Source organism: Penaeus chinensis, chromosome 33 (assembly GCF_019202785.1).
Source record: "Penaeus chinensis breed Huanghai No. 1 chromosome 33, ASM1920278v2, whole genome shotgun sequence".
Lineage (NCBI taxonomy): Eukaryota > Metazoa > Arthropoda > Malacostraca > Decapoda > Penaeidae > Penaeus > Penaeus chinensis.
Genome location: NC_061851.1, coordinates 8531588 through 8544087, shown reverse-complemented (window position 1 = coordinate 8544087; position 12500 = coordinate 8531588). Strand labels below are relative to the sequence as shown.

The following is a 12500-nucleotide window of genomic DNA, read 5'->3' as shown; positions in this document are numbered from 1 at the left end:
AGTAATAATGATGATAATAATAATAGTAATGATAATGATAATGTTAGTAATAATGATAATGATAATAAAAATTAGAATAAAAATAAGAAAAAGAACAATAATAATAATGATAATAATAATAATAATAATAATGATAATGATAACGATAATAATAGTGATAATAATAATGATAATAATAATTGATAATATTGATGATAATGACGATAAGCATAATGGTGTTCATGATGATGATTATGATACTGATAAGAAAGGTAGTAATAATAATAATAATAATAGTAATAATAATAATAATAATAATAATAATAATATTAATAATAGAAATAATGAAAATCATGATTATGATAATGATAAGGTATATGATGATGACCGTCACTTTGTTAATATTAATAAAAACAATAATAATCATATTACTAATGCAAAGGACAATGTATAACTGAGCAGCTGATGTAAACAAAGACCACGTGGTCAACAGTCAATGGTCCAAGAGTGAACGCCAAAATGCGTGCAGTGCCAAGTTTCCTTGTAATTACCGAGTCTCCTCAGGGATTCACTATGAGTGTTCAACCTTTGTTTATTTCTTTAAGCACTGACGTCAGCAATATTCAGTAAAACACCTATGCGCCAAACAGCGTGTTTGTAAAACATTATCAGTACCTAACCTCAATTCTGAACCCTGCCAAAATGCTTTCTTTTCCGGTAGATTATTCAATTGGGTTGCTTCCGTTCCGTGTAACTGGCTGACCTGGTATTTCCAGAGAAATAGCTTAAATGAACCACTGAGCTCTGCGATGGCAAGGGCATCTGGGCGAGCGAAACCACGTGTTCGCCTTGCATTCGTAAACAAAAACAAACGAGCATCTCTCCCAAGTGTGCATAGGCTTATATTAGTCCACTTATAATGGACAAATATAGTAACTTTTCAGACACTGTAATCTCTGCATATTATGTGTGTACATGCTTATGAACAAAATGCACATAAGTATCCATACGTATGCATATATAAATTAACTTACTCTCTTCTCTTCAACTCATATACACAAATATATATATAACGAAATACATAAACATACCCATAAATGCGTATTTATATGTATATGGATACACAGAGCATCCACTACGGGGGCACCCCCTCAACCACCCATCCACCTACTCATTGCCGAGCATCAGTAAAGAAAAACATTTGACCGATTCATCGTGTTCTCCCACGAGGCTGGGAAGCACGCTCTATTCTTGGCACCTCTCTTCCCGTGACACCCCCTCCCCCTTTTGGCACTTCACCCTTTTTTGTGACGTGGAAGCCTTAACAAAGTCACACGGCGTTGGCACCTTCGGGACGCGGAGCGCTGCGCAAGACGGCACAAGGAAACGGCGTAGTAGCCCCTAAGGTGTCGCTAGGGGGCAATGCCATGACGGCCGATGGGGCAGAGGGAGGGTAGGGGGTAGGAGGAGGGATGAAGGGCAAGAAGTCGTACCCAGAGGTCATAAGAGGTCAGCCAGACGTCCAAGAAAGAGCCTAGTTTCTTTGATAATCTAAGAGACACATTGGTTATCCATTTCAAGTTCGATATCAAAATTAACATAGAATAAGAATCAGAATATATATTCCTTTCGTTGTAAAGCAAACTCAAGATCTTCATCGGCACTGTTAAGGGCTAAAGGAACCCACGCGCACATGTCCTTAGTGCGTGTTTCCTCCGATCTCAGAAGCAACAAAGGCCAGAGGAAATTCTCTCCTTTACAGACAGTTTGGCGTCTTTTGTCCCGCAGGTGATGTCACAGCTTGGCACTGGCCGATGACCCAGAGTGGCACTCGTTGCTGCGGTGCCTCTAGCCGGTTGCTGCTTGGGCAGGTCACTTCCTGTGTGTGTTAGTTTGAAGAAGACAGTTTTCCATTTGTTTCTTCTGAAATTTTCGTAATTTTACTTTGGTAGTGTTTGCTGAATTGAAAGTCAATGCTCTTTGAAAGAAGGATTGAAATGGCTTATCCGGAAAGGCTCTTACAATTACGTTACGGACTGCATGGAATGGATATCACATATCGGAAATACATTTAAGTAATATAAGAAAAAAAATGTAAGGAACAAGAAATATTTTTGTTACAAATTTCTGAAACAAATATCTGAATCTGTTAAACTTTCATTACTCTTCTTTATATTCTGCTTCCATTCTTTACTTCCTTCGCAGTGTCTGTTTATCCGATTACATTCCTCGGCAGTTTTCTCATAAGGCCAACGATGGGAGTGCTTTTGTATATGTACGTATGCCTTGGAAATAAACACGGCTGATACTAAACGGACAAAGGATGAACATATGCTTCAGGAATAGAAACTTCAACCTATGTGCAACTATACGTATACATACTATATATAGAGAGTCAAATATAGATACAATTACAAATACACATACATCATACACACAGACACACACACACACACACACACACACACACACACACACATACACACACACACACACACACACACATACACACACACAAACTCACACAAACTCACACAACCAAAACACTACCACCAACAAACCAAAACACTGCCACCAACAACATAAAAAAAAATATAAAAAAAACACATACAAACGTGTACATGCATACCTACATTACCATAGCAACACGCCGATGCAAATACACTTTTAATCTAAGCAAAGAGCCAAGGATCGTGATTGGTAGGTGGCAGAGCATCAAGCGGTGAAGGCGGTGGGTGGTGCAGGAACTTGGCAAAGGTACCAAGATATTTATGGACATCTCTGTCGGCGCCGAACTACCTGTGAATCGCTGCTGGACTGCCATCCTGTGGCGCTGCTGAGGAATTACTTTGATCCCACTTATAATAGGTTACGAAACTTCAGAAAGATGGTTTCGTCCATGATGTTAGGATTCTGTGCTAAAGGGTGAATGAACTTTAGGGTTTGTTGTTATAATTCTAGAACAGATTTCAAGCTCTGTTGTTGTTTTTGTCTCTTTTTCTCTCTCTTCCCTGCATTGCGCGCGTGTTTCGCTTGAGTGTCTAGGATTCTGGTGTGTCCCAGATGTTGTGGAATTATTTCATGTTTTTTTTTTATGATTGTCTGATGTTTTATTTAAACTTTCGGTTATGTTATATATTCTATACACAGTATCTTTGTTTTCCTTTGTCTGCTTGCTCTTCAGTGTCATTCAAAGGTGGGGAAACATACCATTCGAGTCCCAGACATGAAAACCAGGGACTCAACTGTTCAACTGTTCTCCCCCTCAGGATGCCTATGGAAATCGTCAACCCAGACCTCATCCTCGAAGCCGACGAGGCCGAGGAACCGGAAGTGTCCGAGAGCTCAGAGACAGAGGAGGAGCGTGAGGGCATAGACGAGAACCGGAAAGAAAAGAGACACGCCAACATACAGCGGGAACTTGCTGATGCTATCGTCCGTCTGGCGCCCCTGGATGAGCTGAAGATTCTTCTCAAGTGTGGGGCTAACGTGAGTGCTGGGATATATTTTTTTATTAATAAAGCTGGCAAGTAAAAAAAAAAAATGTATATAATAGAAGGTAAATTTTCTTTCCATCTGCCTTTTGGAGATCTTGAAACATGTACACTTTGGTAAATGTTAGGCTTGAATACTCACCGACTTCTGCTGATTTCGGCGTCTGCTCTTCTTTCTGCAGGTGAAAGACTCAGTGACACAAGGTTTAACTCCCTTGCATTATGCTGTATGGCAGCGGTATCCCGAGGCAGCTGAATTCCTCATTGGTGAAGGTATGTATATTTTTTTAACAATTATCACCTTGTACTTTTTGGATGAAATTAATGTTGTTGTTGGGACCTACTCTTCAGTGCATTCTCAGGACTCAGGAATCTCAATGAAGTCATCGTGCCATACCAAACCTCGCTCTACACCTTTCTCACTCCAAACTCCAACCAAAATTAATCTCCATTTTATTCCCCTTTTCTCTCTTCTTCTATCCCCCCTGTCCACCCATCAATCTTCACCTCCTCCTTCAGGATGTGACATCAACGCCCGCGACGAGATCGGCTACACGGCCTTGCATCTGTCGGCTGAGCACGGGCTACACAGACATGATGGAGGTGCTGCTCAAGAACGGGGCGCAGGTGAACTTCAATATTCCTCCGGAGTTCGACGATGACTTTCCTACAGATGCTGGGGACGAGCCTCTGAGACTGGCTCTGAAGGTGAGGAAGGATGATTTAAATAGCTTTTCTTTTGTTTGCCCGTTTCTGTTTACTTTTTGCGTGAGTGTAATCTATATTTTATGTATTTCTTTATTTCTTTAGTTTTTTTTTTTTTTCCTACATGGAGATACAAAAATTATATATATAAAAGCAAATAACAAACCTACAAAACCGTAATCGAACACTTTTCAGCACGATCATTACGACGCCGCCAAACTGCTCTTGGAAAATGGCGCGAACCCCAATGCCAAGTACTTCTTCGGCTCGGAGATCAACCTCATCAACCCCATGAACATACAGCTCTTGAACCTCCTCCTCTCATACGGCGCTGATCCCAATTCCCGCGACAGACAGGGTTTCACGCCTCTCATGAAGTGTTGCCGTCTTCAGCAGGTAGGTCTCTCGAGGGCGTGTTGGGGGAGGCACAGGATCTTTTGTGGACTGCAAATGAAGATCCGTTTCTTCTTTTATTTTGTTTGCTTGTCTGCGTTTTTTTTTTTTTTTTTTTTCAACATATATCCTCTTTTTCTTCTTTTATTAATGTCTGGGATTGCCAGCTACTGGCTGCCTAGTGGTTAATGTGTAGATCCATTCAAAGCGGCTGAATTAACGAGCATATCAAAATGCAGTTATCACAAAAGGTCCTGTTAAGCTATCATCGTGTGGGCAAAGACAGCTTGAACGACACTGCATGATACATAACAGTGAAATGAAGAATGGGAAATGACTGGACTCAAACAAGGAAATAGATCCTGAAAGCGATAGATGTTAGACACTAGTTGAAGTAGTCATAGTTTGAGTACTAATCTACTGTACAGTTGAACTCGTGCCGAACCACGTGAATGATAACTGACTCCAGTAGCTGTGTTCTTTTGTTTTGAAACTGTAACCTAACACTGTAGCCTTGCTTCAGTTCACTTTTGTGACTGGCTCTGCTCTGCACGACCCCTTTAGTTTGATGATGGTTGATTAGGCTTGCAGATGAGCATGTATATGTATAATTAAGAAAAGGTAGATTAAATCGGTATACTTAAGCTACCCTGATATACACGGTGTATGCATATGTTCCATGCTTGTATATAAATGTGTGTGCATATATATGTACACTCATACATATATATACGCATACATACATATGAATACTCACACACACACACACACACACACACACACACACACACACACACACACACACACACACACACATACACACACATACACACACACACACACACACAGATATATGTAGATATATATATACATATATGTATATATATGTATGTATATGTATATATATATTATATATATATATATATTTATATATATAAATATATGTATACATGCATATATAAAGATATGGAACAGATACCACGAAAAAATGCGAGGATTGACATGCACCAGATACTGACGTTACCTTTAGAGCACCAATTACTATTTTTCCTTGCTCGTGCTTGACAAGGCTTTTGTAAAATATGCCTTCATCTGCTTACTAAATTTAAATCTAACCATACTATCTCCCGCGCTTTATCCCTTGTAACTCCGAAACGCTGGATATTAAACGTGAACATTAATGACTTCTCTTAGCTGTGGGCATAAAACTACAATGCGGTGTAGGATAAATTTGAAGATGACGATTTATTGGAAATATACTTCAGTCATCCTCTGTTTTCCTTCTTAATCATGGAGCTTTTAACACCGCGCTAGTAGTATTTGCTAAGCCATCCTCCTGTCAGAGCCCTCGCCTAGTATATATTTAGCACCACACATGGCTTACATGCTCTTACACTTTCTAAAGCCACCCTTAACCCAAACCCATTTTCTTTAACGGCATAAATCCTCTTCATCACCCCGTTTTCTGTCTCTGTCTCTGTCTCTCTCTCTCTCTTGTAATCGCTGAGTTGTGTGCAGATTGCCCATTGATTTTCCTTAATGCCTCGTTCCCGTTCGTGAGTCGTTCTCTCTCTCCCGAAGGATGCGTCAGAAGAGATGGAAAACCGAGACAACATCACCGGCCCAGAAATCCTTCGACACTTCGCTCAGTCGCTGCGGGTGAGTGAATAGCTGCTTTTGGGGGGGGAGGGCAGGGGAAGGGAGGACCTGGTTCTTCGTTCATTTAAGCCTTTCTTTGAACCTTTCTTCCTACCTTTTTTCCCCTTTCTCTTATTTTTCTGAGTGTTTATTTCACATGTTTTTTTTTTTTTTTTTTTTGCTTGTGATTTTTTTCCAACATCACCCTTAGGTCTACAGGGTGTTTTGGCGTTTTTTTTTTTTTTTCGTTTTTTTTTTTTTTTTTTTTTTTTGAGTGTGTGTGTGTTTGATTATTTATCTATTTTTAGCAGTAAATTTCACCTGCACCATACAGTTTAAATCGTGAAAGTTGCGTCTCAGGTAAAAGCAGTAGTAAGACTCAAATGTTTTATCCATTAAACCAAGCTGTATTTATTTCAAACACATACACACGTTCTTAAGGTTAAAATACACACGCACAACACACACACACACACAACACAACACAACACAACACAACACAACACAACACAACACACACACACACACACACACACACACACACACACTGAAACCAATTTGTAACTGCAGATCAGTTATTATACTTAACAATAGATTCGACCATAAATTACTAAACGTCTCTTGGCGAGGAACTGTAAATATCTGATGGTCACTGATTAAACTGATAGATATTCCAAATTTCGTGTCTGAATTATGCGGTTTCGCGAGTACGTCCATGCCAAAATACCAAAATTTGCGAGTTCATAAAACATGCAGGAAAATTTTTGCCTCCCTCATTACTATTTTTTTTTTTTTTTTTTTTTTTTTACAATGAATGAGAACTTAAAAAGAAAAAGAAAGAGTCTAGACCCTATGCGTCACTCTGCTTGATCTGGTACCCTGATTCTGCCTTAGAAATTAAGTAAAATCTATTGAAGCACTTAATTGCATGTACAATACGCGTATGAATCAATACATGACGTTTATAAAGTGCTAAAGACAGGGATAAATTCCGTCTACACACCCATGTCTACATTCTTTTCTTCCTTGTGTATTGTCTCTGAGGCTGAACTTTTCCGAAGCCTCCCACACTCACCCCCTGGCGCGAATCGTCAGTTGCAAGCATCTAGTTTGTTCTCCAAAAGTATGAAGTTTGAGGTTCTTAATGTCAAGTAGATTATTTTCTAACTAAATTAGATATTTTTTAATCGGATTCAGTTTTCAACACTGTATTTTAGTTTCTTGTCTGTATTTGAAGACCAAGTAGACTTATATTAGCTAGTGTAAAGATACTGGCAGTTGCACCAGGCGATGGGTGTGTGGGATGGCGCCCTCGTGGCTCCTCCTCTCAACCTTTCAGCTGACCAAGGGCGGTGAACCAGGTCCTTCTACGCCCACACGTGAGCTAGAAAGCGCTCGCCGACACAATACGGGCAGCCATTGCTCCCAGCTGTTGTTCGAGAATAAATACGATTCTTTAATTGAATTCGTTCAAAGAGATTGCAGTTGCGAGGGCATTAAGTCTAGTGAAAAACAAACGTGCAGTATGTGACACACTAGATTAATTAAGTGTCTCTGTGAAGGAGCCATGGTCAGATGTTGCCCGTGCCCAGTAAACGTGCACGTTTGAGACATGTTTCGTACTGGGACACCCGCATTTAGTTGTCTCATAGTTCTTCCTTGGGTAACTTGCGTTGCTTTCGAGACCATTCTTTTACTGGGCGAAGTTGTGTCGGTAGAGGCCTATAGCATTTAGTCTCCCCCTGTGCCGGCATTGGCTCTCATAATTAGTACTTTCATTTTCATTTGTGTTTTTGTGCATGGATTCTGTTCTTGTATTGCTTTATCATTTTTTCTTCGATTTAATTTGTTAAAAAATTTATTCAGTGCCGGCAAGCAGCTTCACTCTGTGTAAGCATTACATATAGGTCGTATATGCGGACGTTCCGGTGATGTAAGTCAGACATTTTCAAACAATAGTAACAAAAACCTTTTTAAAAAATTAGCGTCAGTCGATCACCGATTATTTACACTCAACGAGAGATTCTGCTTTTAGGCTTTATATCCTGCCTATGTTTTTGTTTCCTTCTTTTTTTTTTTCCTTTTTTTTTTTTTTTCTTTCCCCATAATGCAGTGGTGGAGTGTGATTGCTTCGTCTTAAAAAAAAAATAATAATAATAAATACCCCATGCTAACTCTCTTGCTGCACCAGCCAGGAGCCAAGTGAAAGAGGCTAGAGTTGCAGGGTGTTCACAGACTGTGCAATGAAGCTTCACAAGAGGACAGAGTAAAGCAAGATGATCTCCCTGGCTGCATATTAGGTATAGTCGTCTCTCTGTAGCTGGCCTCAACCTTTGCTATTCGGCGAATGTGATTGGTCAAAATGGCAGAGTATGAGTCACTCACCATTGGTCAACTTGGAACAAAAAGAGCTCTCTGTACTCCCCTTTTCAACCAATCAAAAGCAAGTGTGCCCTTTTGGTAAATAACATAACCGAAGGTAGTACCAGAGTACACGAAGCGACAATGATATGAGAATGGTCACGTAGGTAGAGTGAGATGCCCGCTATTTTTCTCGAAGATACTGAGCACTTGTGTCATGACTTTCGCTTTGCTTGCTTGGATGTGCTTGATATGCATGGCACTTTGTTCATTCTTGCATGAAAGATTTTGATTAATATAATGGTATATTTCTAAGGTATTTTATTGCCAAAATATATATTTTTTTTACTTACAATAGTAGTAGTAATTTACCATTAATAATATATGAACACGAGTACATTTTGATGTTAAGTATTGGTTTTACAGAAGGTATGTTGTCTTTTATTATTCCATATGATTTTACGTTTTTTTTTTTTTCACTTGTTTTACTATTATTGCCCGATTATAGATATCGTTTACACAATATTGTTAATTTAGAATATATTGCCTTGTTATTGAGTATGTTCATAATGTTCCAGCTTTAACTGTGTGCAGTAACCAGACCACGAAATTTTGCCTTTAAGTTTCACGAACTCTCTTTAACCTTGATTTAATCAAATGCATATAACCTTTTGGTCTTTACCCTCTCCTTCTCCATTATCTGGATATTCCAAGATGTCAGCAAATGCCACATTCTATTTTTTTTTTTTTTTTTAATGTTCAGTGGTCATTTTCTTATCATCTCCGAACGTCACGCCAAAATATACTACGCACTTAACATTTTGACTTGACATACTACCATCACCAGTACAAAAAAGGCATCCATGCGTTGAGGACAAGCAACATAATCTAAGGCCGCTTTCTCACACCATATCTTAGGACAAAATCAAGATCCTGTGCATCTTTGTCTTTCCTTGATGTCTTCCTCCTACCTCGGAAAATGTCGCTTTTTTCTCGGTCCTGTCCGTATGTTTTCACCTTGTCTTAGTTCTTCCAGGTCACCACAATTTTTGAGATCGTCCACGTCCACACCTTCCCTCCTCTTCTTGGCTGCCCCCTCATGCTTTCCTCCCTTAAGTCCTTGCCTTTGACCTTCGACCACCACCTCCTCCTCCTGCTAATGCTAATACTCCTCCTTTTCCTCCTCCTGCTCCTCCTCCTTCTTCTTCTCCTCTTCCTCATCCTCATCCTAATCCTCATCCCCATCCTTCTCCTCCTCCTTCTCTTGCTCCTCTTCTTCCTCCTCCTCCTTCTTCTTCTTCTTCTTCATCTCCTCCTCCTCCTCCTCCTCCTCCTCCTCCTCCTCCTCCTCAACCTCCTTCTACTCCACTTCCTCCTCCTTCTCCTCCTGTTCCTCCTGCTCCTTCTGCTCCTCTTCCTCCTTCGCCTTTAGGATTCTCACGACAAAATCATCACGGGTTTTTGATCTCTCGCCCCGCAGGGTCTTGAGAGTGTCCTCCTCCTCATTTCCTTCGGCGCTGACGTCAACGCCCGTACTGAGGGTCGACATGACTACAGGTGTGTTATATATTTTTGAATTTTGATCGCTTACATATCCAAAATGTCGATCCTTCTTTCCTCTCTTCTTTTATTCGTTTTCGGTAAATTTACACGCACTACAGTTTATATATTTTTTTAAATCCCTGCCCCGTTATCATTTCCTTTTGTCTTTGTGTATATTTTCACTGTGCGATTTGTACTGTACATAATACATCCCTCCCCGTGCATTGTTAAGCACTCCTTATATTACTGATCCTGTGTAAGTATGACCGAAGACAAAGTTCATGCATGATGTGTGTGTGTGTGTGTGTGTGTAGATATATATATATATATATATATATATATATATGTATGTATGTATATATTTGTATACATATACATATATGAATATATATATGTATGTATACATATTCATATACATTTATATATAATTGTATACATATATATGAATAAATATATATACATATATATGAATAAATATGTATACATATACATATATATGAATAAATATGTATACATATACATATATATACATATAAGTATGTATATATACATTTATATACTTATTCATAGATATATAATTATATATATATGAATATATATAAATATATATATGTATATATACATATACATATATATATATATATATATATATATATATATGTGTGTGTGTGTGTGTGTTTGTGTACTTATTCATAGATATAAGATTATATATATATGAATATATATATATGAATATATATATAATTATATATATAATTATATATATATATATCCCAATGCCGCCGGGGAAAATGAACAAAAAATGGGGAAAATGCTGTGCCCATTTACTATATTTTTTTTGTGAAATGTCTGCCCATAGATGGCTCTGCTAGTGCTTAGCCTCAAAGGAGTCAATTAGTAGACCTTGCAACTTTAAGTGATTTATAATGTTTTTTTTAATATTAGTAACAACAAAATAAGATAACGTAAAATATTTCGTAAATCAAAGAAAAGGGCGAGACAGGCAGTACTCGTAACTGGCTCATTGGTGACTTAGTACAAGTATAGCCATCTATGTGTCAAAACAATCAAACAAGTCTTAATAGTGGGCATAGCACGTGTCTACCCGTCGTACCCGTCGGCAAGGGGATATATATGTATGTATGTATATGTTTTTTTTTTTTTTTTTTTTTTTTTTTTTCAAGGACTAGCTATTTGCATGTATTTTATTTGTTCTGCCTGTTTTATTTCATGAAAACTCTAAGACGGAGACAGATTCTCCACACACAAAGAAATATGAATTCACACACTAAAACCCATCATCAGTACATCCGCACTTACCTAAAAGATATACGTGTTCAAAACAAATGTTTATATGTATTATTATTGATTTAATGATGTGTCTATTGCTGTTGGCATGTTTAGTATGCATTTCTTGAATTTCATTTTATTATTGGATATATGTACCTTAGCGTGGGTTTGAATATTGATTTAGATTTTAGTCTTTTTTGTTCTTTGTGATACAAAATTGTTCTAGTGTTTCTATTCTAGTGTTTCTGTGAGTTTATTTCTGCCTGGGTTGCATTCTCTTTATTTGCTGTGTGACATGGAGCTTAGATACCGATTGGCTTTTAACCAAATTAGAAACAGTGAGGAAAAAAAAAACTAATATCGCGAAGAACAGAAACAAGAAAGGGATTTTTTTTTTTTTTCAAACAAACTGAATCAAGTAGGGCATTTTTGACGAGTGATTATTTCCTTCAGGTGGCAATACCTTCACTCTGAGTCCTCCCGCCCCTGCAACCTGTCCCCTCTCAACAGGTCCGTCCTCCACTACGCCGTCCTCTCGGGCTCCATCCCCATCGTCAACCTCCTCCTCAAGCAAGGCGCTCAAGTTAACTTCGAGGCCGAGTACAACAAGCCGACGCCCCTCGACCTGGCCATCCTCAAGGGCGACGTTGAACTGGTGCGACTCCTGCTGGACAATGGTAATTTTTGTTTATTCGTGTTGCTTCAGGGGGTCGTTGGGTGATGATTGAAATTGATGAATGTAGTTTCAGCGACCTGGTTTAGGATATATTTAGCGTTTTAACGAACGTAAGAGCAGATGTTAGTATATAACGAACGTAAGAATGTTAATATACAACGATCGTATAAACGTATATAACGAACGTAAAGAGCTAGTTAAAGAGAGTGAAGGGTGTGAGTGACGACGCTCTTCTTCCACCAGGAGCCAACGTGAACGCCAGCTCCCCCATCATCGGCTCGCCCTTGCACATGGCCTGCAGCGAAGGGATCTCCAACCGCCTGCCGATCCTGAAACTCCTGCTGGAGAAGGGAGCGAACCCCAACCTGGTGATTCTCGGCGATGATGGTTCTCCAATCAAGCCGCCCATCGGAGAGTATCTG

The 12500-nt window shown here is 39.0% G+C and overlaps 1 pseudogene; it reads left to right on the top strand.

Annotated features, from left to right (window-relative positions):
* Positions 1-12500, top strand: part of LOC125043026 — a 14019-nt pseudogene that overhangs the window by 559 nt on the left and 960 nt on the right.